Genomic DNA, 27,949 nt, shown 5'->3' on the forward strand with positions numbered 1-27,949 from the left:
GCGCAGTGGCTGAGAGTCCGCCTGCCGATGCAGGGGACACGGGTTCGTGCCCCAGTCCGGGAAGATCCCACATGCCGCGGAGTGGCTGGGCCCGTGAGCCACGGCCGCTGAGCCTGCGCGTCCGGAGCCTGTGCTCCGCAACGGGAGAGGCCACAACAGTGAGAGGCCCGCGTACCGCAAAAAAAAAAAAAAAAAAAGAATTGCCTTAAATTCTCCTCTTATTTCCTTTCTCTCTTTCTGTATCTTTTTTTCTATTTCTTCTTTCATTTCTTCATGTATTTAAGCAAACTCAAAATATTTAGCCTTATTTAAGGCAGCGTTCTACTGGGTGGGGAGTGCAGCTCTTTACCTGAGATGCCATCTTAAGGAAGAGTCATGCCTGCCAAAGTTATAGGTAATTAAATTCTTCAGGAGTTGATTCATAATGATACCAGAAGGACTCTTTAATCCAGGACTTTATGAAGACATTTAGAAGATTTGGAAATGGCTGAATCCTTACACACTTATTCATTTATACTGAATGTTTACTATGTGCCCTGGGTGGCCAATTGCTGAAACTCTGGCAATGTAAGAAGATGATAATGCATCTTTCCTGACTTCAAAACGGTCACAGTTTTGTTGTTCAGTTAGCAAAGTAAAGCTGAAATGTGAACCTAGGATTTCTGAGGAAAAATTTAGGGCCGTTTAGAATGAAAATAATTTCAATGAAATATTTGCTTTAGGGAAATTTGGGGGAACCACCAGAGCATCCATTCTGAGATCATAGTTTTACTATATGAACATCAGGGCATCATCATAAGCATTTGGAATGATTCTTCTTCACCAGAAAGCACAGATGGCATGTTTGGTAGGTGAAAGAATTCAGGTAGCCTGTACAACCCAACTGCTTTGCAACCAGTGCTGCACAAAGTCATATAAAAATATATAGTCCGGCAACTAAAAATAATTAAAAAACAATATTTAATGTAGTGTGTCTCAAAAAAAGCAGAAGTTTCAAAAGGAGTGGATACATTCTTGGAAGCAAACGAAACTCCTTAAAAAATCCCCTTCCCCCATATATCACTTCCTTTCAATTTCTCTTTCACTCCGCAGTTGCCTTGAATCTCTTGTTTCCCCAGTACATGCACCTCAAAAACTTCCATCCTCCCCAGGCTTCTCTCGCTGCCTCTCTGGCTCAGATCGTTTATTATTTTCTTTTCTTTTGTGTTATCCTTTGCCTTTTGCCCTGATTCTTGTATAAATAAAGGAGGATCCAGAATTGACCTAACAAATAATACGTCTCTCTCCTTTGGGAGAAGTGGGAGAGAGAAGATGGTAAATGCTTATAACTTAACGTCATTCCTTTTATCCCCTTCACACTTGAATTTTTAAAAATGGAGTTAATGTTGCATCCCATACCTTCAGAAAAGTGCTAAAAGGCCCAACCTGCACTCACATAAAGGAATCACCATTCAGAGTCACCAAGAATGTAGCTGTTAGGCCTGGATGTACAATAGATTCATTGGGAGTTTACTAACTTCTTTAGTAACAGTTGAAATTTCCACAGAAAATACGAGTATATCAATTTCCCAGTATGGATTTCAGTAGTGTACTGGGAGGGGAAGGGCACATGAGAGAAAACTTCAGTCGTGTCTCTGCCTCTTAGGGACCCTTAAGCCACAAGTTAAGTCTATGCCAAACGGAGGGTGGAGAGTAGGATTTTGCAGTTAAAGCTTTAGAATAGCCTGGACTGAATATAGATTGTTTTAATAATCATAATGCTTAAAGTGGCTGCTAACCAGTGGGGAAGGAAGGTTCAACAGAGCAGTTAACAGTAAGTGTGGGAAGAAGACATTTCGTGTTTTCATACCTTACAGAATCGAAGCTGTTCTGTCACCAGGCAAAGTATTCTTTCCATACACCATTGTGATTACTCTGTGTGTGCCTGTCTGTGTGTTTGTGTGTGCGTGTGTGTGTGTGTATGTGTATACATTTGGCAGGACAAAACCTCTTCTATTTCTCTTAAAAAGAAAAGGGCTATTTTATTCTTTTCTTCCAGCTGAATTTTACAAGAATTTTTTAACTTCCAAAACAAGATGTCAATTTCTGAGTGGAAATGCTATAAATTCATAGATTATTAGAGAATTTGGCATCTTTACAATGGTAATTCTTTCCAACCAGAAATACATTAGTGTTCTCCTTTTATCAAACCGTCATTATATCTAGACACAATTGCTTTTTTTAGCTACTTTCTGCACATTTGGAAATTCATTTATTCATTCATTAAATATTGATTGAACATTTACCATGTGCTAAGCACTGTTTTAGAAACCAGAGATATAGAATTGAAGAGACCAGACATGATCCTTGCCCTGATGGAGCTTAAATCCTACTGAAAGAAGACAGAGCATAAAAGGAAAACAAAGACTTGTTTTTGATGGTCATACCTAGGAATTTTATATATCTTTATACTGAAAGATTTGTATGTACATTTTGGATTATTCCCTTAGGATAGAATTTCAGAGGTTAAATTCTTATATCTAAGATTATGAACATGTACAAAAGTTAATCGCTTTTTGAAAAAGTTTAAATTTATTAGAATAGAAGTTATAGAAGTAATCGATTGTGACTAGATGGCACTGTGGGTCACATTTCTTCAAGCCTTAAAGTGCCTGTAGGATTTTCAGGGCAAAAGATGGGAGAAGACTTAGAAGAATGGAAGCCATATTTGAAGAAGGTTGTTGGTAATGACTGGAGGTGAGGGAATTTGATCAGAGATGTAGAAATAATGATGACACATCATCCATGTTCCCAAACCCTGAGATGGTTGTGCTCTGCCCTTCATACACCATACCCCTAAGAAATGCAATAATGTACCATGAGATCTCCATACCCAGAAGAGGTTCAGGAATGCTCTCTTGCTGCCTTAGCACCTGGAAGGCAACCCTGTGGCCATAATGACTCAACTCCAAAGGGAATCCTCTGGGGCCTGTACAGACATGAACAAATTGAGAGGAAGAAGCTTCTGAAACACTGAGCAGAAGGATAGCATTTCACCATTTGTTTAGCGGTAATTAAGATTTTTCCATGCTGCCCTGCACATTCAAGACCCCGGAGATAAAGTAATGTTAATGGATGTGCTCACGCAGACCTGGATCTCTTTTCTGGACCACTGACTTAGCCTCTGACAACAGCTAAATTGCTCCTTGGAAATCAATAAAATGTTTCCATTCTGGTGCTTATGAAAGCACTCCTGATATTTACCATGTCCTGCTGTATTTACTTGATGCTACAGTAAATATTTGACGAATCATTAGAACTTCCTCAGAAATACAGAGAGTAACTGGAGTTGGCTGCCGCGACAAAAACGCGTGCTTTACCGCATATTGCAATTCAGGTTTCCTGGGAAATAGACTGAGGCATTGATTTGTATGCAGGAAATTCACTGGGTAGTGCTGTTAGGGTGAATACCTGTGACAAAGTGAAGGCAGACAGGCAAGTTGAAAGATAGGTAGTCAGAACCTCAGCTGATTTCACAGGGAGGCGGGTAGGGGGTTCTGGAGCTGGGTGGCCCTACAGAGTTGCCCCACATTGAGGCAAGAGGGATAGCCCTTTATACCTCTGCATTGACAGTCATTGGATGTAGGCTGTGTCCTGGAAGGGGACTGACCTTGGACAAGCGGGCTCTTTTCAGCTGGTGGCAGTGCTCAGAGGGGGATGCAGGGAGAGCTGTCAGCGAGAGCCAGCAGCAGGGGGGAATAGTTTATTTTGGTCCTGAAGGGAGGGATCTGGTGACACATCGCAGCATCTACTATGACTCTTAAACAAGAGAAAGCTGCAGGTTTTAATTGCTGTACTCTTCCTTGTGTCTCACACATATCTATGAAGTTGAGACTACTCGTTCTCTCTTCTGCAACCTCTGCTCCCAGGACTAGCCCTGAACCTATGGAATTTAAGAGCCTACTCTTTAATTAAAACAAAGAACTGCAAGAGTCCATTGCGGGTGTCGGTGTGATGTGATTTCTGGCCAGGGCTTTTTCAGTCCCATTTTCTGGCACCCATAATTGTTACTATTGTGGATGTTCTGACCCCAAATGCTTTCCTCTGGGTTTTATAAATGCTGTCTCTGGTCCAAAGTAATATAGTATAGAAAAAAGGTGTGAGAGCCAGACCAGGGTTCCAATCCCACCTTTGCCACTTGTTAGCTCTGTAACGCTGGCAGTACATTCGCCCACTTGGAGTCACGGTCTTCTCACCTGTAAAATGCGATAATAATCATGATTTTAATAGTTAACATAGGATTTTATGAGATAACATCTATGACCCAGATGAAAGCTCTCTGACCCTTGAGAAGTAATGATAAAAATGAAAAGTAATAATTATAACAGTGTCCAATATTTCTAAGTGTTTTCTATGTGCTTTACATTGGTTACCTGTTTAATCTTCACACAAAACCCATACGATATGGTTATTTTATGGTTAAAGCCAAACCATTTAACAAGTGGTAAAAAAAAATTTAAGAAGCGGTAGGTTACAGATCCATCAGAATGGAAACCACTGAAACCGTTGTGAGGATAAGCGTTTTGTTATACTCATTTTACAGATGGGGATATTGAGACCTAGAAACTTTAAATAGCTTGCCTAAGAACACAAGGCCTGTAGGTGGCAGAGATGGGTTTAAATAGTCTGACATTCCAGACTATAAAATTAAAGTTTTTCTTTTTTAATACTATCTCCCAATCTTAAGATCTAGCCAGGGTTGCTTTAAACCTTTAATTTTATTACCTCGGGAAGACATAAGCCTTCCGGATCTCTCAATACAGCTCTGATCCACCAGATCCAGCCATGACAGCTATTTTCTTACTAAAAATACCCTAGACCTTCCACCAAATACAACTGCCAAGGTTTATTGGACTGAAGGCTAATGTTGTGTGAGTGACTCTGAGCCAAAGTGATTATTGTAATTATAAGAGATAATAGTAGTTATTAAGAGTGATTTTAGTAAAAGCAAGCTAAAAATTGAGTTTATTTAAATAATTCAATCAGGCATTGAACTATTGACATTCAAATGTCAGTTTGAATCCAGACTTGGGAAGAAAGTGACTCTGAGAAGGTCTGCAAAAAGAGTGAGGGTGATATTAGTGACAAAGAAACCCTCAATAATAAAATGACATGAAATACGATAACTTTGTCAATTCCACTTCACACAGGCTCTTTGACAATGGTGGAACCAGGGAATTAATACAGAAGGCTGTTCCCTGAGGCAAAATAGATTGATTCAGATGCAGAAAGCAAAACAGAGCATCATGATGGAGACATTGGGTAAGCAGAGAAACAGATGAACGTTTCTTTGATTTTGTCTGAAAGAAACACAAAACTGGAATGCCTAGAGGAGCAGCCCCTGGAAACCACAGATGGCGTCTCTATAGACACTCTAAGATACTTGTGCCAGTTATTTTGCAGTAGAACTGTGTGTGGTGTGTGGTGTGTAGTGTGTTGTGTGTTTGTGTGGTATGTGGTGTGTATGTACCTATGTGTAGTTTGGTGGTAGTGGTGATGAAAGATGTGGAAGTACCTGTTAAACTTATTTGAACACATTCATACATACACATACATCTCATAAAGTCACACATGAAAGACTGCAGAGACAAGAAACCAATATCTATGAAACCTTCCCTGGCAAACTCCACTATATATGTAAACTTTCACCTTCCACTTCCCTCTGTGTCCAAATCCAAGCACTTCCTGTACTTTCTTTGTCTGCTTTGACCTTGGTCACTTGTGCATCTGACCTCCCTCACTCCACACTTTATCTCCTAAAATATATATATATTTATATATATATAAACCATATATATATATATGGTTTATATTTTATATATATGGTTTATATTTTTATTTTATATTTATATATATGGTTTATATTTTTATATATATGGTTTATATTTTAAATTTATATGTATATATAAACCATATCTCTCTATATATATATAGATATATATAGATATAGATTATATAGAGAAAGAGAACCTCTGCTGAGCTCTTGAAATCTACAAGGATAAATAGAGCTTTTAATCCTACGGATTTGAAAAAAAATGTGTTTCCTTGGCCTGCCTGCTAATAACCTCAGGTTAAGGGGTATTGGTGAGACTTCCCAGAGTTCCTGTTACCCCGAAGATTTCTGCCTGTGTCCCGGCACCACTTCTGAGCGCCAGGATCGGGAACGGGAGCTGTCATGAATATTCAGTGGCTTGTTTGCGGCCACTTCTGCTCTCTGTGAGCCTAACATTATATCTAGTTTCTTGCTTATTTGCTGCTGGTAGATTTTTTGCTGACACTTACTGTTTTGGTGGTGGTGGTGGTTTTGCTCGGTAATAGGAAGTAAGATGTGTGACCCAGATTTACTCTGCCACCTTACCTCAAAGTTTGCAAAGCTAAATTTCATGCTCACTTGCAGCAATCATCGAGTTCTGGTTCTTGGCAAAACTGTCTGCTCGCTTCATCTATTGGTGTTGAAGCTCTTGGTATATATCATCACAGTCCTCATCACCATTCTCATCATCATCAAATTCCAGATGTGCTTTAAGTCAAACTTGCCTCAAATAACTTTTGGATGTAGGAACATAGAACTGTAGAAGGTAAGAGGAAAAACAGATATTATCTAGTTAGGTCCTTCTAGCTGAAGAAAATGGACCCAGAGAAATTAAGTGGAAGTCACATTTACACAGCTGACTATTTTCCAGCTTCTTAGGGCCCAGGCTTAGAACTAGAACTCCTACCTAATTCTGTTGGCCAAAGCCAGTTTCACAGTTTAGCCCAAAGCCAAGGGACTAGAGTATGAAAACAGGGTGAGATAAAGAATTGCTATCCATAATACAATCCATTGTAAGGACAAATGAGGTCCAGAATGCTGCAGAGAGAAGGAAATAAAGCTTGAACTTTGAAGTCAGACTGACCAAGATTTTTTTTTTTTACATTTTATTGGAGTATAATTGCTTTACAATGGTGTGTTAGTTTCTGCTTTATAACAAAGTGAATCAGCTATACATATACGTATGTTCCTGTATCTCTTCCCTCTTGCGTCTCCCTCCCTCCCACCCTCCCTATCCCACCCCTCTAGGTGGTCACAAAACACCGAGCTGATCTCCCTGTGCTATGCGGCTGCTTCCCACTAGCTATCTACCTTACGTTTGGTAGTGTATATATGTCCATGTCACTCTCTCGCTTTGTCACAGCTCACCCTTCCCCCTCCCCATATCCTCAAGTCCATTCTCTAGTAGGTCTGTATCTTTATTCCTGTCTTACCCCTAGGTTCTTCATGACATTTTTTTTTCTTAAATTCCATATATATGTGTTAGCATACGGTATTTGTCTTTCTCTTTCTGACTTACTTCACTCTGTATGACAGACTCTAGGTCTATCCACCTCATTACAAATAGCTCAGTTTTGTTTCTTTTTATGGCTGAGTAATATTCCATTGTATATATGTGCCACATCTTCTTTATCCATTCATCCGATGATGGGCACTTAGGTTGTTTCCATCTCCGGGCTATTGTAAATAGCGCTACAATGAACATTTTGGTACATGACTCTTTTTGAAAGACTGACTAAGATTTAAGGCCTAGTTTACAAATTATCTCTGTGATTTTGGTCAAGTTATTTAATTCTTATAAAAATCATTTTCCTAGTCTGGAAAATGGAGAAAATCACTTGCCATGCAATATTGTGGGCTCAGAAATAATTTATTATATTGTCTGACACATAATATTTAATAGTAGCTATGTTAGTATTATCTCCTACTTTCAGTCTTGGGTTCTTCCCTTCATAAAATATCAGGATATGTTATTATTTTAAAAATTTACAAAACACTTCCCCCTCCGTGTTAACAAATGCTTATTTATTTTCATCTTAAACAAGAGGAAAAATAGTTGCTAATGTTTCTTGTTCCTGTTTTCCTCTACTAAATTCAAACAAGTAAATACTGACACTGACGAAAGCATGTTTCATGGAAAATTCAGTTTGATTTATTTGCCAGTTAGTACCAATTAGACTTTGAAGGGACAGGTGAATGATGTGTTCATACAAATATTTGAATGTGATACAGCCCATCAGGTTTGCAGAAAAGGGTTAGTTCTGGGAAGCCAGAAACTGGTGAGGTATGTCCTATTTATGAGAATTCACTGGGAACACAACAAGGTAGCATGCACTCTGCATAATGTGGAAGTCAAGAGAGCACAGTACAGCAAGGGATAAATAGAAAGATGAGATGAATGGTTGGAAAACACCATTAATCAGGGGAGAAAGTTAGCATTCTGCATTATGGATCTATAAGCAGTTTAGCTAAGGTGTCTCCAGGATCCTGTAATTAAGTGGGATTTACCCAGCACTTTGCTTTCGGAAGGAATTCAATGCAATTCAGTAAATGTTTCCTGAGTGCCTTCTCCACACCCGCCATTGGAGATAAAAGATGAGCCAGACAGAATCTCTGCTCTCGAGTAACACATAATCTAGTGGAGGTGTCAATTGCATATACAAAGTAATCAATTAATTGGTGGTAAGTATTATAATGGGAATAATAACCAAGAGCTGTAGAAGCACAGATAAATGAATCTGAGTGTATTTATATTGGGTGCTGATTAATGAAGAAGATTTTGACAGATTTGGAAAGGAGGTAAAGTTATAATTAATCAAATTAATATGAGATTTCTGGCTATTCCAAGGGATGAAAGGAGAGAGGGGTTGTAGACCATCCATAGCAGAAAGCTTCAGAGTTCAGGTTGCATTAGGATACTTTGCTTGGGATGTACTGAAACTGTTTAAGCATTGCACTGAGAGACCTTGTCCTTATCTTTCTTGCACTTCTAGTAAGGTTGGTACAATGCAGGCTCTTGGGCACCAAAGAAACTGATGTTCTCTGATTTTTTGAGGCAATGAACTCAGCCTACAATGAGCAATGTTCTAGAACTGAACATCTAACTGATAGCCAAATCAGGGCCGAGAACTAGCCCCCTGATAATATGGTACTTGCTTTCACTGAGCTTGCATTCCAAGGAGTGTAGCAGGTAATAGCTAAACAAATAGACAAGATAAAAGCAGATTGCAATAAATGCACTGAAAGAAATGAGGGGCCAACAGGGAGAACTTGGAAAGGACTCTTTAGATAAAGTGTTGAGATAAAAGGAATGTGAAAATCAAGGAGGAAGATATTCTGGACAGAAGGGAGAATAAATATAAGAATATAAGAGGGGCTTCCCTGGTGGCGCAGTGGTTGAGAGTCCGCCTGCCGATGCAGGGGACACGGGTTCGTGCCCCGGTCCAGGAAGATCTCACATGCCGCAGAGCGGCTGGGTCCGTGAGCCATGGCTGCTGAGCCTGCACGTCCGGAGCCTGTACTGCGCCACGAGAGAGGCCACAACAGTGAGAGGCCCGCATACCACAAAAAAAAAAAAAAAAAAAAAAAGAATATAACAATTCTAAGGCGAGAAACTGTTGGGCATGTTGAAGAAACATAATGAAAACCAGTGAATATAATGGTTAAAGTGAAGGCTGGAATGAGATGAAATTGAAGAGGTAGCAGGAGAAAAATCAAGTAAGCTTTGTAGGTCATGGGGGCAAGTTTGGGTTTTATCCGAAGAGGAAGCCACTGGTTTATTTTAAGCACGGTTATAAAATATTCTGTTTTTAGGGTTTAAATATAACTTGACTGCTGTGTAGCAAATGGTGGGGCAGGCTGTCTGTTGTCAACTGAGTGCCTGGAATGCATAGTTTCTGTTTCCCGACTGACAGAAAAAAATATGTTGGAAAAGATTAGAAGCTGTGAGAGGACACAGTTTGGACATTATGAGTAGAGGAGAAAAATGATGAACTTGAGACATACCTGGTAGCAGCACAGAAAATATTACATATGGATTGTTTGGGACAGTGAAGTAAAGAAGGAATGGAGGATGTCTTCTCTGTTACTAGCTTGATGTTGGTGCCGTTTAATGAGATGAGGAAGTTTAGTACTGAACAAATTATATGGATAGATATCCTAAAAATGGCGGGTAAACCTTGAAGAGGGAGATAGCTGGCCAGGACCATGGACCTTCTGGAATGGCATTAGGGGTCCTGGGATCACTGGGGATGTAGGGAACGTTGGGGGCAGAGAGTCAGGTGAGGATATGTTTTGACTTTTTTACATTCACGAAAGGAAAGGAATTGGGAAGCTGGCTTGAGGAATCTCAGGAGCAATTCCTTCGCAGTGGGAAGGGTAATTTTTCTTGAGCTTAAGAGAATTGAGTTCAGATCTTGACTCTACAACCTATTAGCTAGGTGAGTTTGGGGGAGTTGTTCAACCTCTTTGAGGCTGCTTTATTGTGTATTAGAGATAATTTTAATGCCTACCATAAAATATCAAATTAAATTATGGATATCAAGTATCTGGTCATAAATAATGCCCTTTATCCATGCAACACATATTTGTTGAACAAATACTAGACACTGTGCCAGGCAATTTGGATATAACCCTCCTAAAAAGTACAGGGTGCTACTAATCAGATTATGAAAAGCCCTGACTCACTCTGGGGAGTTAGGGAAACTCTCCTGTGAAGTGATGTTTGAGCTAAGCTCTGGAAGTTGAATAGGAATCAGACAGATTTACACAACGGGAGTTTTTGTCAGGTGGGGCATGAGAAAAGATGAAGAACATTCCAGGTCACAAGTAGAACATTGTAAAAGGCACTGAAGCAGGATGCAGGAAAATACATTTGGTACTCAGCAAAGTCAGGTGTGGCTGGTGCTGAAAGCCTGAGTGCACGGAGAATAGGAAGACTTTTAGGATTTGTCTTCATTAATCCAGGCCAGCTCTCAAGACTGAGATAAAGACAATGATTAAAAGCAGACATTTCGTTCAGCGAAAACCATAATCATTACTTGATGAGCCCTTACTATTCGTCAAGCCCTGCATTAAGCACCTAACTCTTGTTTTGAGAACTATTATGTCTCAGACACTGGCATATGATGATGAACAAGACAAGCAGTTCCTCCGTCTTTACTCAAATTTTACTTCTTTAAATCTCATAACAATCAACTGAAGTTAGAGATAAAGCTTATATAGGTCAACAACTTGCCAAGCTCATACAGCTAAGAAATATTATAGTTATTATTCCATTTATTCACTTGCTTTACACATATTTATTGAGCACCTCTGATGTGCTGGGCACTGTTCTAGGCTCTTGGGACATAGCTGAGAGCAAAAAAAGAGACCTCTCTAGGAATATACCTCCTAGCAGCATAGCCCGACAATAAACTGTAGCCCTAATATGTGAATTACATCACGGGTTAGAAAATGATGCATTCTTTGAACAAGGAATAACAGCAGAGGAAGGGAAACTGGGAATTCTAGCATCACAATGTTAATAGAATGTTGTGATGGGATTCTTTGAAGAGATGACATTTGAGAACAAGGTGAAGGAATGGGGAAGTTAGCCTTGTGGCGATCTGGTGTCTTAGTCTGCTCAGGCTACCATAACAAAATACCATAGTGTGGGTTGTTTAAACAACAGAAGTTTATTTCTCACAGTTCTGGAGGCTGGGAGGTCCAAGATCAAGGTATCAGCCGATTCAGTTTCTGCTGAGGACTCTCTTCCTGGTTTGCACATGGCTGCCTTCTCATTGTGTCCTCTCATGGCAGAGAGAGTTCTTTCTAAGGCCACAGTTCTATTAGGGTCCTGCCCTGACAACCTCATTTCACCTTAATTACTTCTTGAAGACCCTATCTCCTGATACAGTCATACTGGGGGTTAGGGCTTTAATGTATGATTTTTGAGGGAACATGATTCCGTCCATAGCATCTGGGGAAGTGCCTTCAAGCAGAGGGAACAGCCATGGCAAAGGCACAAATGCAGGAATGCGCCTGGTGAGTTGAGACCAACAAAGAGCCTACTGTGGCTGCAGCTGATGGAGGTGTGGGAGAAATGAAGTCAGAGAGGAGAAGGGGACTAGCGTATGAGGAACTAGCTGGGTCGGGGGCTCTGCATTTTTATCTGAGTAAAACAGGGGCCAATGCAGAGCTCTGAGCAGAGGAGTGACCTGACTTGTTTTAGTAATATCACTGTGACTGCTTGGGGAAGCAGAGACCAATTTGATGCTACTGTAGTTACTTAGGCAAGAGATAATGCCAGCTGAGCCGGTGGTGACAGTAGAAATGGTGTGAAGGAAACATATTCTCGATATAGTTTTTAAGTAAAGTAAACAGAATTTCCTGGAAAAGAAAATAGATTTGGGATGTGAGAAAGACAAGTCAAAGATAACATCAAGATTTTGACCTGAGCAACAGGAATTTTGGTTTGTCAACAACTAAGATGGAGAAGGCAGAGGTGGAGCTAGTTTGGGGACAGAAGATAAGGCACCACCATCCCCGTAGAGCTCTCATTTTCTCAAGGTACAGGCATCTGATCGTAATACTTGGGGAAGTGAACAGAGATTAGGTTGCCAGTGAGGAAGTTGCTTCCGTCTTCTCCAAACTGCTCAGAGTTTACTTGAACAAAGGGTCGTGGATGAAAACTAGTTTGAAAAACTATTTACAAAGGTCAGTCACTCTATCTTACCAGAGAGAAGACTGAAGCCCATACAGGTTTAACAACTTAGCCCTGGTTGTACCCCAGGGTTTGGGTAGGAGAGAACACAGAAAATCCACAGAGACAATATCTAGAAAAAGAGAAAGGAAATCTCTGCCCAGTCTTGATATTGGGCATTTTGAAGAGGCAATCTCTTCAATACTGCAAGTTGGATATACATAAAGATAAGGAAAGGAATACCATCTACTGAGTTCCAGGCGCCAATATTATACCATTTAATTCTACAACAACCCAACATTACAGATAATAAAAATTAAGGCTTCACAAGCTTAAATAAATGGACCTTCAAATGTGATTTAATGGACACAGCTGGAAAGTACAGAGTTGGGGCTAGAACCCTGGCCTCTTTCATTCCCAATCTCACATTCTTTCTGCTATCCGGCATGAATGTAGCACCATTGTTTTATTTTAAGTGCTCAAATATAGCCCATGTCCATGTCGAAATACTGATCTGGAAATACAGACTGAAGTCCTATGATGTGAGCATATTATTCAGTGATAGGGATGTGAGGAAACAAGGAATTGAGTAAGATTTCATGGTATAAACTGTAAGCGACATCGCTAGCTGCTGCGTCTATGTCAAACAACACTGTCCACGGGACAGCTTGACGTCTACTAGCTGATGGCTGTGGCATGGGGGACTTCATAAGAAGGGAGGAGAAAAGAGTGTGGGGTATAAATAACATGCATGAATTACTGGGTGCTCAGTAGCTCATGAAGAACAAGCCTTGGTGATATATGTTGCCCCTCATCTGGGACCATAGGGCAGTCATAACTGTCATGGATAAAGTCTCCAAGCCAAGGCTTCAAGGAGCCAGTCTCCTGAGCTTCAACAGGCAGGGGATGGGTGGGGCTGCAGAATGGCAGAGGGCCGCCCACTCACCGCCCACTGTGTGGACTCATCGCTGCCTCCTCCATCCCGCGCACGCCAGCATCCCCAGAGTAACTGCTTTTCACAGGTGCCTGTCATCTATTTCTTTTATTTATGCTGTCCCCTTGCCTAGAATACTCTCTCCGTCTTGTCACTGTGACCAGAGCCTTCTCATGCCTTCAGAGTCTGTCCAAGAACCACTTTTCCCAAAAACTTTTCCTGTTCCATCCAGGTTAGCTGTCCTCGTCTTTACTTTCCTAATTTTCTATGCATACTTTCTCACTCTACTTATAGTGCACTAGTAAGTGCGATTATGATGGTCTTTCTATACTTGCCTCCTCTGTTAGACTCTGAACTCCCGGATGTCAGGGAACCTAATTTTTTCTTTTTAAATCCTTAGTGCCCAGCATACAGCCTACATACTAGTGGTTCATAAACTTTAGTGTCCATCTGAATCACTCAGAGGGCTTCCTAAGGCCCATTCCCAAAAATTCTGATTCAGTGAGTCTGTGGTAGGGCCTGAAAATGTGCATTTCTAACAAGTTCCCAGGTTATGCTAATGGTACTGGTCTGAGGACAAATTTTGAGAACCACTGCTGCATACCATAGTTCGTTTTTGCTAAATACATTTATGTTCTATTACATAAGTGGTCATAAGCATCGGCTATGGAGTCACCCAGAGCCTGGTTTAAATCATAGTTCTCCAAGCTAGAAGACCTTAGAAAAATGGCTTAAGTTCTGTGAGCCTCGGTTTCCTTATCTAAAGAATAAGGTAAGGATGCAATAAGATAATATTAAAGCACTTACCCTGATGCTCCACAGCTCCTGCTGGTACTGAGCTGGAGGTAGAAGCACCAGAAGGAAGGGAAATAAGTGAGAGGGCAGGATGCAACAGTTCAATAATCCCTGAATGAGGACCAGCCTCACACATGGAGCCCAGCAGCAAGTTTAATTAAATACTACACACATTTACTTACTGAAGTATCCTGTCTCCTTAACATAAACAGATAAGGAGGCAGTGGGGCATGACAGCCTCTAGAGTGCTGGGAAGAATCTGGTTTGAGTATTTTTCACATCAATCAGATGATTCACACACACCTCCTGTTCTGTGGATGGCTTTCAGGATTGAGTCTGGTAGGTTTTCCACCAGGGCTCACCACTAAAACCTGCTCATTAACAGATCATCAGCTTCTGCTGATCTGCTCCTAGGCTGCCTTCCAGAGCAGCTGTTTCCTCCTGTGTTGTGATTTAAGCTATGTTAACAGTGATGAAAACAGATTTGTGTTGCTTTGCTTCTCATTAACCTTATTATAGAGTTTTGCTCCCAGATACACACTTCCTAAAAATTTATCAAATTTATAAAACGGTTAAAACTTTTTAACCTACAGTGGCTTGATATTTCTCAATATCTGGATAAAGAGTAAATGATTTGGTCAGTCTTCAAATTATCGGTTTGATTGGAGGTGACTGTCCGCAGTCTAGCCTCTGTGCCCTCCAATTTAGGCTGACCCTCACATATTTACACAGTTTCCTGGGGCAGCCCTCACTCTTCCCAAACCACTGGCCTGCCTCACCTGGCTTATTGAATTATGGTCAGCTAGATCACCAGTCTTCCCTAGGATGACCAACTCTTCTGTTTTCCTGGGACTGAGAGCACAGTGAAAGTGGGACTTTCCATTTTAAAACCAGAAAAGTCCAGAGCAAACCAGAATGAGTTGGTCACTCTGCTACCGATCCTACAATTTGCAAGTAGCCAAGCCCACCAAGTCCTCAGGTCACAACTATTTCCAAGTCACCCTTGCCTTCCCTGCAACATTTATTTCTGGCAATTTTGAGTTTTCAAATAGCTCTTAAACATCATCGCCTCCCCCTGTTTCTGCTTCCCATACTCATGGCACTACCAGGCAAAGGTAAAATTAATTAACCTCAAAAGCTAGGTGAAGATAGTCATAAACAGTTTTAAATCCAGCCTGTGGAAATCAGTCAGTGGTTCAGAAAGATACGGAGCAGTGTGGAGGTCATGATGAATTTCCCAAAATTTCCCAAAACACATTTCTCAATCCCTGATGTTTTTTCTCTGCCTTGTCCTTTATTTTTTAGTCGGAAATAATGTATATGTCCCAGCATCATTTTTAGCCTTGTTATATTGCTCCAATGCCTACAGCTATTTGTACCTCAACAGCTCTATTGCAGCTAAACTTTGTTTACATATTTGAGGTGAGTCAGCCTCAGGTAGATTTGTTCTCTTACCTGATTTCCTAGCCCAACTTTCTACTTCCGTTTCTGAGGCTACACGGAGTGTGACCCAGCGGTGGGTGAGGAAACATGCAGGTGCAGAAATGCAGAGGATGAAAAACTCTCTGTCCTTTGTAACAGCTTGAAGATATTGTACTGAAATCTGAAATGTGCTCAGGTAACAAATTTGAAAACATCGTTCGAATTCCTACTGACTTCACCTTCCAGGTATCATCTCATTGGAATGTACCCTTTGAAGCAAACTGATTCCAGGCATATGTAACAGGGAGCCCCATCATATAGTATGTGTGAAAATGGTTGTCGCTTTGGCCAGCACATGGGAAGCAGATGTTTTCCAAGAGAACTGATGGCATCCCAGGCTCATCACAATCTGTCCACAATCTGTGTTTCCAGACGTATCACACCCCCACCCCCATACATGCTCAGTCACATGAAATGATTCTCCAAAACCCATTATGCCTTTTCATGCCTCCGTTCCTCTCTGCACTTGCTATTTTCATAACCCAGAATATCCTCTACACTCCTGTTTCCCCTTCCTCGCCTGCTAAACACCTACTGATTTTTTAGGATCCAGTTCAAATGACATCTTTAAATCCTTTCTGGACTCCAGCAAGCAATTATTTATTCATGACTCTGTTCCCTTAGCATGTTAAACATGCCTCTGTGTATCAGACCTCAGCAGGACCTTAGGCTCTGGCACTTGTGTCAATTCAGGTATGTCTGGGGTCCACTAGAGATATGGTACGGCAGTAAAATGGAGCGTCAGCCAGAGGAGGCTGCAGCTCTGTGGGAGGCTCCACTACAGGGCTAATAGCTTACTCAATATCTAAGACTCCTCAGAAGTTGAAAATTATTTTCCCCTTTTAAGCTTATTGTCAGTTGTGGTAGCTTATATTTTTGGTGCTCCAGTACCCTTTCCGATGACCCTTCTCCCAATAACAGGCAAACCTGGTTCCTGGCCCCAGTGGTGGGCATGTCCAGAGGCCCTGTCAATCATAGAACCGATTCTCTCTGCAAATCAGTTTGTGATTGGCCAAAGGGATGGGCACATGACCCCAGCAGCCAATCGGGATCCTTCCCTGGGACAGAAAGCTGAACAGTTGGAAGAACCACTGAGGACTAGTACAGGGTGTGAAAAAGAAGTCAAGCCAACTAATGCTGCAACAGTTAAGGTCACTGTTGCCAGGTAATAGTAACAGGCAAGGCAAGCTGGGCAAGGAGAATCAAGTTCCTTGTCTCCAAACTTCTGCCTTTCCAGCTCTCTCTAGTGCCCCCTACTGGCAGAACCTAAAAGGAAGACAGCTGGCAAAGGGAACACTGAGTTTGCAGTTTCAGCTCTGCATCACAGAACAGAGCCTGGAAGGGTGATTTGGAGCTGATATGCAATCATATATACAGAGAAGAATGTATACAAGCATTTTGCCATTGACCTATATGGTTTTTCAGATGGTTGTGGAAATGTGTAGGTGTTCTAGGGTCTTCTGGACATACAGATACAAAAGAGATGGTCAATAAAGTACTCTGGGAAACAGCAAGTCATGAAACACTGTGTTAAAAGACTAGAAATATGAAACCACCCCTACAGTCTATTCTTAATTCCTCTCCACCTTTCTTATTTTAAATAGCATATTAGGGGGCTTCCCTGGTGGCACAGTGGTTGAGAGTCCGCCTGCCGATGCAGGGGACACAGGTTCGTGCCCCAGTCCGGGAAGATCCCACATGCCCCGGAGCAGCTGGGCCCATGAGCCATGGCCGCTGGGCCTGCGCGTCCGGAGCCTGTGCTCTGCAACGGCCCGCGCGCCACAAAATAAATAAATAAATAAATAGCATATTATTGACTATTATTGGGAGCAAATCATGGGAAAGCAGTATAGCAATTAGGATTATTTTGGCAATGTTTCCTGCTATCTTATTTATTTCCCATACTTGAGAAACAACTTCTCCATCTGTTATAGGCCTTTTTCATATGGCATTGTATAAGTGTCTTCATGTCCATTTACTCCACCAAACTATGAATGCTTTTATGGAGATCCTCTGTCTTATTCATCTTTGTACTGGTTTACTGCCCAGGATTCACTGAACATTTACGCATTTGTATTATTCAGCAAACACTTAGCACATTTTATGTGCCAGGTCCTGAACTACAAGTTAGACATACAATAAATCTTAGCTGCTGCCTGCAAGATGCTCATAGTCTAAAAGAGCAAAGGGATGATAAAGAGGCAATACTAATGCAGACCGTATACGTGCCCTGGGCATAATGAGAACATGGCACTGGGGCCCCTAATCCAGGTTGAGGCAAGGAGACCAGAGAGAAGATCACTGAATTAATCCACATTAGAGATTAGAAGGGCTTCCACCAAAGGTGGGCAGTGGGAATGAAAATTAGTAGAAAGAACTGAGACTTCTTGTATCTCAAACTTGACTGCTCATGAGAATCAGTTGGAAGCTTACAAACAGCCCCCCACCCCAATGATCAGGCCTTTTCCAAAACCAATTACATGAGATAGGACCTAAACATCAGTATTTTTTAAAGTATCCCAGGTGATTACAATGTGCAGTCAATTTTCTTAAAAATATGATGTCAACAGAGCTTGATAACTATATAATGGCATATATAGTAAGGAAGGGGGAGAAGTACAGGGTGATTCTCTAGCTTCTGGTCTAGGCAGCCACATAGATGGTAGATGCTTAAAAAGTTGTCCTAGTATGATTGTGTATTTGTCATTCCCAAGGTCCCCTGTAAATGTGCTATGTAAACAGCAACTACTCAAAAAATCTTTTTGGATAAACAAGTACCTGGGATGTAATGTCTGCTCAGAGGGGAAGATAAGAAGCAGAGGCTTGAATAGGTACAGTTTCTACCAACAAGTACAGTTTCTACTGGCAGGTAGAACAAGTTTCTACCGGCAGGTGCTTAGTAAAGGTTTGAAAGAAATCAGCAGTGATGACTGTAAACAAGTAATCTCCTGTGTGTAGATAGCGGACTTGAGTAATAGGCTCATATACATGTGAAAATTCAGACACATCCTTACCAGTAGTGCAGTTTTTAACCAAAACTAGTATTGTTACCGACCAGGATTCTTGGCTTGCTTAATAATAGAAATTGATCAGAGGTCAGACAAGAAATTCAGGCAAGGTTTTATTGGGAGCGAGAACTCCAACAGTTCCGTAGCAGTGGGGAGGGAGAACAAACAACAGTTTCCCTTGCTGGCCCACTCGCTGAGAGAGGGGCGAGTTGTTCCTTAGATGGGATGAGAGTAAGGGTGTGTCCAGGGGTCGGGCGGGAGCGGTGGCTTAGGTGGTTTACCCACCCCTTAGGTGGTGTTTTGTACAAGGGCCTGAGCAGTACCCTGCTTTTGCTCCGGCCTCTTCAAAAGTGGCAGTTGGGTTTTTTGGTTTCTTTTTGTCCAGAATTTGTCCCAACTGTGCATGCATGCAGTTACTTTTACTCTCACATAGTTTCTTTGTATTTTGTTGCCCAAGGAGAGGTGTGTCCAGGTGCAAGCATTGCAGCACTGCAGCAAAGGGTCCCAGGTCCCAGCCTGTCTCAGTATTTAGAAAATATAGTATTTTTTAAAATGTTGATTTGTAAAACTCACTATAAAATAGATTATGTTAGACTCTTGTAAGAATCACATGGTGTTAATTACTACTGCCATTTACCAAATATTTCCAGATCTCCTCCTCAGGCACACAGTGGAATTAGGCTTTCTGACCCCTTTGTGTTTGCAAAGGTCACATGACTAGTTCTGTCCAATGACTTGAAAGTAGAAGTGACTCTGGACCACAGCATTCAATGGCCAAGCATTTAATTAATTTAATTAATTTTATGACTCTCTGGAGTTCTTTTGTCACTTTGGCAGTTACCAACAATATCAAAGGCAATGGTGTCTGCTTCAACCTGGTTTTGTAAGCAGCTATGATGTGTCTGACTTTGAGGGCCATGAGCTAAAACTAAATCTTTGCTGTTTTAACCACTGAAATCTGTGAGTTGTTTGTTACTGCAGCATAAGGCAACCTATCCTGATTGATAAACACTTTAACCCAGGAAGATTTCTCCCTCTAAATTCTTGATGCTTATCACCTGTATTTACTCAATTGTAGGTACTATATCTGCCTTTATAATACTTCTTTCATATTGTACATCTTCTTTGCTCTTCAGATACATGTTACTCATGTCTCCAATTAGAATACAAGCTCCTTCAGGGCAAGAAATGACTCTGGATAAGGTGTTTAACTTCTCTGAGAAATAATTTCTTAATCTGTTAAATGGGAATATTAAAAACTTCCCCACAGGTTTTCAGGAGAATTGAGATGTGCACACATAGAATATCAACCACAGAGCCTAATACAAAATAGAAAATCAAAAATTATAATTTTCTTTCCTTCTATTCATCTTTGTGATCCCCACAAAACTTAGCACATTGCTAACTGAAAAGATACACTTATGCACTGAATACCTACTATGTGCCAAGTCCTAACTATATGCTATTTTAACTCATATTAAATATGTATTATTTTCTCCATTTTACAGGTGAGAATATTGAGACTCAAGGAGATTAAGCAATGGAGTACTTTCACTGCTGAAATGGTAAGAACCAATATTCAAACCTAGCCTAATTCCAAAGCTTGTCCTTGTTTTCCCCTAAAGCACACTGCTTCCTTTGTTGATATAATTATGGACTTATGATTTAATTATGAATTTTATAGAAATAAATGTAGTTTGAGACAATAAGAAAAGTGATATCTTTATCTATCCATCTCTATAATAGTCCTCATTTCTATGAAGCTATTGAATGTAAGATATACTACCAATTAAAAGCAGTTTTTGGAAAGAAAATACTAACATATGAAAAGTAAATGTAGATTTTGTTTCACCTTGATTTTAAAAATTCAAGATGAAAGGGAAAAAGGAGATCGGTTAAAATTGATGAAATACCTTGATATAAATAGAGACAGTGACAGGCACGATACCATGAGGGCATTTTACTTGTATGTTAATGACTTAAATCCTCAAAACAATCCTGAGAAAAAGTATCATTGTCTCCACTTAGAACTGAGAAAATAGAGTAACTGAGAAGTCCCACAACTAGTAAGAGGCAACCCTGCCAGACTTATCAACGTCATCTTTCTTTACCTGTTAGGCAGAGTTGATGCCTATTTGTGGGGAGTGGTTTGAGATTTCAGTCACTGGTCAGCCTCTTAAAAACACCTCCTCGTCCGTCTTTAGATGAAATCAGCTATGAGGCATTTCCTGAGATTGTATGATTGAGTGTGCTGACTACACTACCCAAATGTGCAAGGTCCCCAGGGACGTGTCCATGCAGAGCAAGGGAAGGAGCACCACATCCCTGCCTGACCCTCCCTCCCCTTGACTCCCACCTCTGCCCAGACAAGGGGCTGTCACTGTGTGTGTGTGTCTAAAACCTTGTGAGATAAGATAAGGTCACTCAGGGAGAGCCAGAGATAGCAGTTTCCTCAGCCTCAAAAGATAAGAAACTTTGAGCTATATAAGCGAGAAAATTAAAGCTGCAGACTGTTTGGCACCAGAAAACTAAAAAGATCAAGGTCCCAGGATGCCAAGAAATTGATGCTATCAAAGGGCTTGTGCTAATAAAATGGTCCAGCATAGAACAAGGATCTTTGCAAGTTGGAGGTGTGCCATTTGCTCCATTACTACCAAGACATCCTAATGATGCCATCTGTGCTATGAATGCCCATGCCCCTCTGAACAGGGGACAGCCTGTGACTGTCCTGTTACTGACACAGGACAGACTTTCCTGGAAATAAGGTTTTTAAGCAAAGGTATTCAATTCCACTTTGCTCAACCATTTTGGCTTCCTAGAAATTGACTAGTAAGGCTCATGTCAGCCCATCCCCAAGCTCAGTTACCTACCAGGCACGTGGGTCTGTTTTTACCTGGCTACATGGAGTAAAACTGTCTTCCAAATGTTCGCCAGCTAATGTAATGTGGAACACATTGCTGCCTAATATTTATCAAAAGCTCTGCTGAGGGATACAGCCAAGAATGGCCTGATGGATATGCCACCCCCAGGATTCTACTAAACAGGCTGAAATATGCCCCCAGATTAGGCTCAGTCAATTTAAGCCTGAACTTGACTGTGTCCAGTCAGTTCCTTAGGGCATTGTTTTCACTGCCTCACCCTTTTACTAAATTGTGTCTTGGTGGGAGACCATTAAACTGGATTGAGGGTTACTGTAAGAAACTGCTCACAGTATTCATCACTGAGTCTACTGAGAGGTGTTGTTGAACGCATCAGTCTTTACATCACATATTGTACTCTTCTTGAGGATCCTGGGGAGAAAGTCCCGTCTGCTCCTAGCAATAAGAATAGAACTGATCCATTTATAGCTTATAAGTACTGTGAACTATGTAACAGGCAGGGTTTTAAAATTTTCCTTTTGGTTGCCAACTCTTACTAAATAATATTTTCAGCATAAATATTTATAATATGCACATTAAGTCTCATCCTTGCTATTCTTAGGTCTCCTGCCTTTTTCTCTTTATTATTTTACTCCTAATTTTAACCTAGTCCATCATGCTCTGTATTATGCAAGTTACTTTAAATCCTTTTTAGAAAAAAAAATTGGGGTTCTAAATAGACTTATTATACTGTGTTGATGGTAGTACTCTAATAAAAGATCCATTCCTTCATCTTTAAAGTGTTGTTTTTATGAAATTATTTAAAAGAAAATGGCTCTGGACAGGACTAAGTGAGGTAACATGTTAAACTGTCATCAGTCTCTTACACATCATTTTCTATTATTTGAATAAAAAATAGATATCTGGTTGAGGCTTATATTTGCTGTTGACATAAAATGGATGAGGAAGAAAAAATAGAAATAATGGCTTTATAACAAAACAGAATAACAATTTTCTGAGTTCCTCAGAGATCGGAATAATAGGTTGACTCCAAAAAAATGAAAGTTAGCTGAGTCATATGTCACGTCCTTCGTTTTAGTTCAAATAACCAATTGCACAAAGAGAGAAGGAGAAATCTTCAATTAACTAGAGTTGGAATGGAAAAAAGATCCAAGGAATTTGATTATTAGTTTACTATTTAAGTCAAAATGTGTCACCACTGATTATAAGGCTAATACAGTCTTAAGCAGGAGCCACAGAAGACCCATACCTAGTTCATAGTAAGGTAACCATCTCAGAGCATATTTGGCCCTGGTTAATCTATTTCTGGAATAGGGAACTAGTGCAGGATAATACTTCTTTTAATTGAGATAAATTTTTAGAGCAGTTTAAGGTTCACAGCAGAATTGAGAAGGAGATACAGAGATGTCCCACCTACTCTTTGCTCTCACACATGTATAGCCTCCCTCATTATCAACGTCCCCCAAGAGTGGTATATTTGTTACAATTGATGAACCTACATTGACACATCATTATCGCTCAAAGCTCATAGTTTTCCTAGGGTTCACTGTTGGTGTTATATATTCTATGGGTTTGAACAAATGTGTGACAACATGTATCCAAGATTATAGTATCATACAAAGTATTTTTACTACCCTAAAAATCTTCTCCCACCAACCTTAACTCCTGGCAACCTCTAATCATTTTACTGTCTTTATCGTTTTGCCTTTTCCAGAATGTCATATCGTTGGAATTGTATAGTATGGAGCCTTTTCAGATTGACTTCTTTCACATTGTAATATGCATTTAAGTTTCCTCCATATCTTTTCATGATTTGATAGTTCATGTTTCTTCAGTACTGAATAATATACCATTGTCTGGATGCACCACCATTTATTTATCTGTTCATCTAAAGAAAGACATATTGGTTATTTCCAACTTTTGGAAATTATAAACAAAGCTGTCATAAACATTTGTGTACAAGTTTTTGTGTGGACGTACGTTTTCAACTCCTTTGAGTAAGTACCAAGGAGCACTATTCCTACATCATGTAAGAGTATGCTTAGTTTTGTAAGAAACTGACAACGTCTTCCTAAGTAGCTCTACCCTTTTCCATTCCCAACAGTAATAAAAGATAGTTCCTGTTGCTTCACATCCTCATCAGCATTTGGTGTTTCAGTGTTTTGGATTTTGGCCATTCGAATAGGTGTGTAGTGGGTATTTTATTGTTGTATTAATTTCCATTTCCCTAACAACGTAAGATGTGGGACATCTTTTTTTGTGTATATTTGCCACCTGAATGTCTTCTTTGGTGAGATGTCTGTTAAGATCTTTGGCCCATCTTTGATTGGGTAGTTTTTTTTTTTTTTATTGTTGAGTTTTAAGAGTTACGAGTACATATTGGACAACAGTCCGTTATCAGAAGTGTCTTTTGAAAATATTTCTCTTAGTCTGGTTTTTCTTCTCATTCTCTTAATATTGTCCTTCATAGAGCAGAAGTTTTAAATTGAAAGTCCAGCTTATCAATATTTCTTTCATGGATCAGGCCTTTGGTGTTATATAATAAAAAGTGATTGCCTTACACAAGGTCATCTAGGTTTTCTCATATGTTATCGCTTGTGAGTTGTGCAGTTTTGCAACTTCCATTCAGGTCTGTACTTCATTTTGAGTTCATTTTTGAAGAGGATGCAAGTTTTGTGTCTAGATTTTTTTTTTTGTGTGTGTATGTGGATGTCCAGTTGTCCCAGCACCATTTGTTGAAATGGCTGTTTTTTAACCCATTGTATTGCCCTTGCTTCTTTGTCAGAGAACAGTTGACTGTATTTATGTGGGTCTATTTCTGGGTTCTCTATTCTGTTCTCTATTCTTCCATCAGTAACACACTGTCTTGATTATTGAAGCTTTATAATTCTTGAAGCTGGGTACTGTCAGTCCCCCGATTTTGTTTTTCCTTTGAATATTGTGTTGGCTATTTTGGGTCTTTTGCTTTTTCATATAAACTTTAGAATGAGTTTGGCAATATCCACAAAATAACTAGCTGCGTTTTCATTGGGATTGTGTTGAATCTATACATCAAGTTGGGAAGAACTGACAACTTGACAATATTTTCTTCTTATGAATGCCTTCTATTGTTTTCTTATGAATGTCTTATCTACTTGTTTAGTTCTTCTTTTATTTCATTCATCAGAATTTTGTAGTTTTCCTTATATATATCATGTACATATTTTGTGGGACAATGATAATAAGTTACTAAGAATACTGAAAACCATGTCATTTGGGAAATTATTGAAAGCATCATGTTGTACTATGGTGAGATAGGTTGTGTCTTTGGAGTTGAAACATGGCTAGCCACTTGAATTAAATCTCTTCTACTAGCTATCTGATTCTTTGTTTCTAGTGAGAATTTATTTAGCAGATTGCTTTTCTCCCTAGGAGGAAAGAGCAACACATAGATGACATGGAGATCCATATGGGATCATGAAAAGTTAAAGAAGACAATTTTTAGAGACTGCTGAGAGCCAAAAAGTAGAGAAAAGTCTAAAAATTATATCAGAAAGGTAGTGGGAAATAGAATCTGCATAAAATTGAATTCATAATATACAGCTGAACCTTGAACAATGTGGGAGTTAGGGACACCAATCCCTGCGCAGTTGAAAATTCACATACAATTTTAAAGTTAGCCCTTTGTATCTGCCGTTCCACATCCACAGATTTAGCCAACTGCAGATCATGTAGTACTTTGGTGCATGTTTGTTGAAAATAATTTTCATATAAGTGGACCCGCACAATTCAAATCCATGCCTTTCAAGGGTCAACTGTACATACCAAGTGAGATAATTGTGTTTTAGAAAACAAATTATGACGGTCAGTATATCAGATATAAATATATATATTCCAGATCTTTTTCTACTTGAACAAAAACTAGACTATCAAATTCATGAGTCAAATCACAGAAACTGATAATCAGTTTTGCCGAATTAACCATAGTAGGCATAGTGAAAAGAAAAGGAGATGAGTTCAAATCCACACACTGTCACTTAATAGTTATGTGAACTTAAGCAAGATTAACTCCATTCAACTTCAAGTTTTTCAAATGAAAAATAGGAAATTAAAAAGGTGATTCCTGCCTAGCTCACAGGATTGACACATGACTTAAAATGAGATCATATTTTATAAAGTATTTTGCAAACCGTAATATGCTAGAAGACTATTAGTTTCATCGTGACTGTTGTGATTAAATAAATTTCATAATGATCAAAGGCACTGAGTAATTGTGGTCCTCAGTCTCAAGTGGAGCTTAGTGCTCAAGTCTAATGCTCCCAGGGGAGAGCCCTTGACTTCAAGAAGCATATATATTAATAATAGTGAGTCTGGCAAGGAGAGAGGGATATAAGTGCTGAGGTGATTCAGTTTTTATTCCCTTGTCAGTTAATATAATAGTTACACCTAGAGAGAATACCATATTTATTTGGGAATATATATATAATATATATATTTGGGAATATATATATAATATGTATATTATATATATACATTTATATATTGATAAGACTTTGGGGATGAGAGAACTGACAGATAAATTCAGCTAATTAAGATGATTCTTCCACTGCCTTCCAAGATGTATGAGTCTTATTAACTCTACATCTTTTGTTTACATGGATAGCAGAATAGAATGAGGTTTATCATTTGAAAGCACATGTTATAATAACATAACATTTTATATAAAGGAAGTGAGAAATCTGGATATCCATGATAACAACAAAAAATAAAAAAACAGAGGAAGGAGTATGAGAAAAGCAAATCCCAAGTGGTGACAAGGTCAAAAGTAACTTTCAACCATCGAAATATTTGATATAGTCTGTGCTGAGCAAAATAATGGCCTCCCAAACTTGTCCACAACTTAACCCCCAGAACATGTGAATATGTTATGTTATCGGGCAGAACGGAATTAAGGTTGTTATCAGGTGACTTGAAAATAGGGATATTAAACTGGGTTATCTGGGTGGGCCCAATTAAATCACAGAGTCCTACTCCATGAGAAACAAAGATCAGAGAGAAATGCAACATGAGAAAGACTCAGCCTCGTTACTGGCTTTGAAGATGGAGAAAGGAAGCCATGAGTCAAGGAAATACAGGTAGCCCCCCGAAGCTGGGAAATGCCCTCAAATTACAGCCAGTAACAAACCGTCCCACAGCTACAGGAAACGGGATTCTGCCAACAACCTGAACAAGCCAGGAAATGGATTCTCCCCTGGAACATCCGGAAGGGAATGCAGCTTGCCGACAGCACTTTGATTTAAGCACAATGAGACTCCATAAAAGATTTCTGACCTCCAGAGCTGTAAGGTAATAAATTTGTGTTAAGTCGTTAAGTTTGTAGTAATTTGTCATGGCAGCAGTAGAAAATTAATGCATAGTCTTCTTAGTATGATAAAGAGCACTGTGTAATGTGAGGCCTTCATACATATCTTAAACAGACTATTAAAAAATAAGATGTTTATTATGACTTGATTTTCCTACTAATAGGAGTGATTTCTCATCCAACATCCACGTGTTCCTAAGGCAAAAGTACAACCGGTTAAGCATGGCCTGGGGAATAGCTGAATGCTGGGTTACACATGTTCTAGAACAGCATAAGAATAGTCAGTAGAGATATCTTAGGAGAAGCACTGGCAGGAAATATCTTAAGAAGATGCTTTATTTGCCCCCAAGGAGTGAATGTAAGGGGGAAGAATATGGTGAAAGCAAAGATAAACAAGGTATTTCTGGCAGAAGATACATAAGTGGACAATAAGAACATGGAAAATTATTAAACATTATTAGTTATTTGAGAAATGCCAATTAAATGTAGGGGATAACACTTCACACCCACTTGAAAAGATAAAATTTAAATACTGACAAAACCAAATGTTGATGAGGATGTAGAACAACTGAAACTCTCATACATTGGTCATGGGAGTGGATAATGGGCTATAGAAGAGTCCATTTCCTTCTGGCCCTAAGCCCATGCTATGTTCACTATACTACAATGGTTAATTATTACAGAGCATCTAATGTATGTCAGACACTGTGCAGGGTCTAGGGACGGAAGAGTGAACAAGATCACAAAGACGCAGTTGCTGAAGTCATGGAATTCACAGTCTAGTGCAGGAAACAAATATTAATCAGAGAGCCAAAGAAATAAACGTAAATTTAGAGTTGCAACTCTGACAAATTACAGAAAAATATATTTTGTGTTATGAGAACATATAATACTGGGGATTTATCTAGTGGGAATATCAGAGATTTCTGCATAGAAGTGATGATTCAGTGGGCATAATCCTTGGGGAAGGTAATTTT

General features: G+C 39.7%; 1 protein-coding gene across 6 annotated transcripts in view; it reads left to right on the forward strand.

Annotated features, from left to right (window-relative positions):
* LRATD2 (LRAT domain containing 2) overlaps nt 1-27,949 on the forward strand; it is a 459,703-nt gene that overhangs the window by 318,873 nt on the left and 112,881 nt on the right. For 5 of the 6 annotated variants that reach the window (XM_079901169.1, XM_079901167.1, XM_079901164.1 and 2 more), the window contains one exon: nt 20,261-20,317. The gene's annotated coding sequence lies outside the window, so the exon portion shown is untranslated. Of the gene's footprint in view, nt 1-5,189; nt 5,302-20,260; nt 20,318-27,949 lie in introns of those variants that run through there. The other variant, XM_079901166.1, reaches the window with a different exon arrangement.

Source organism: Stenella coeruleoalba (genome assembly GCF_951394435.1).
Source record: "Stenella coeruleoalba genome assembly, chromosome: 17".
Taxonomy (NCBI): Eukaryota; Metazoa; Chordata; class Mammalia; order Artiodactyla; family Delphinidae; genus Stenella; species Stenella coeruleoalba.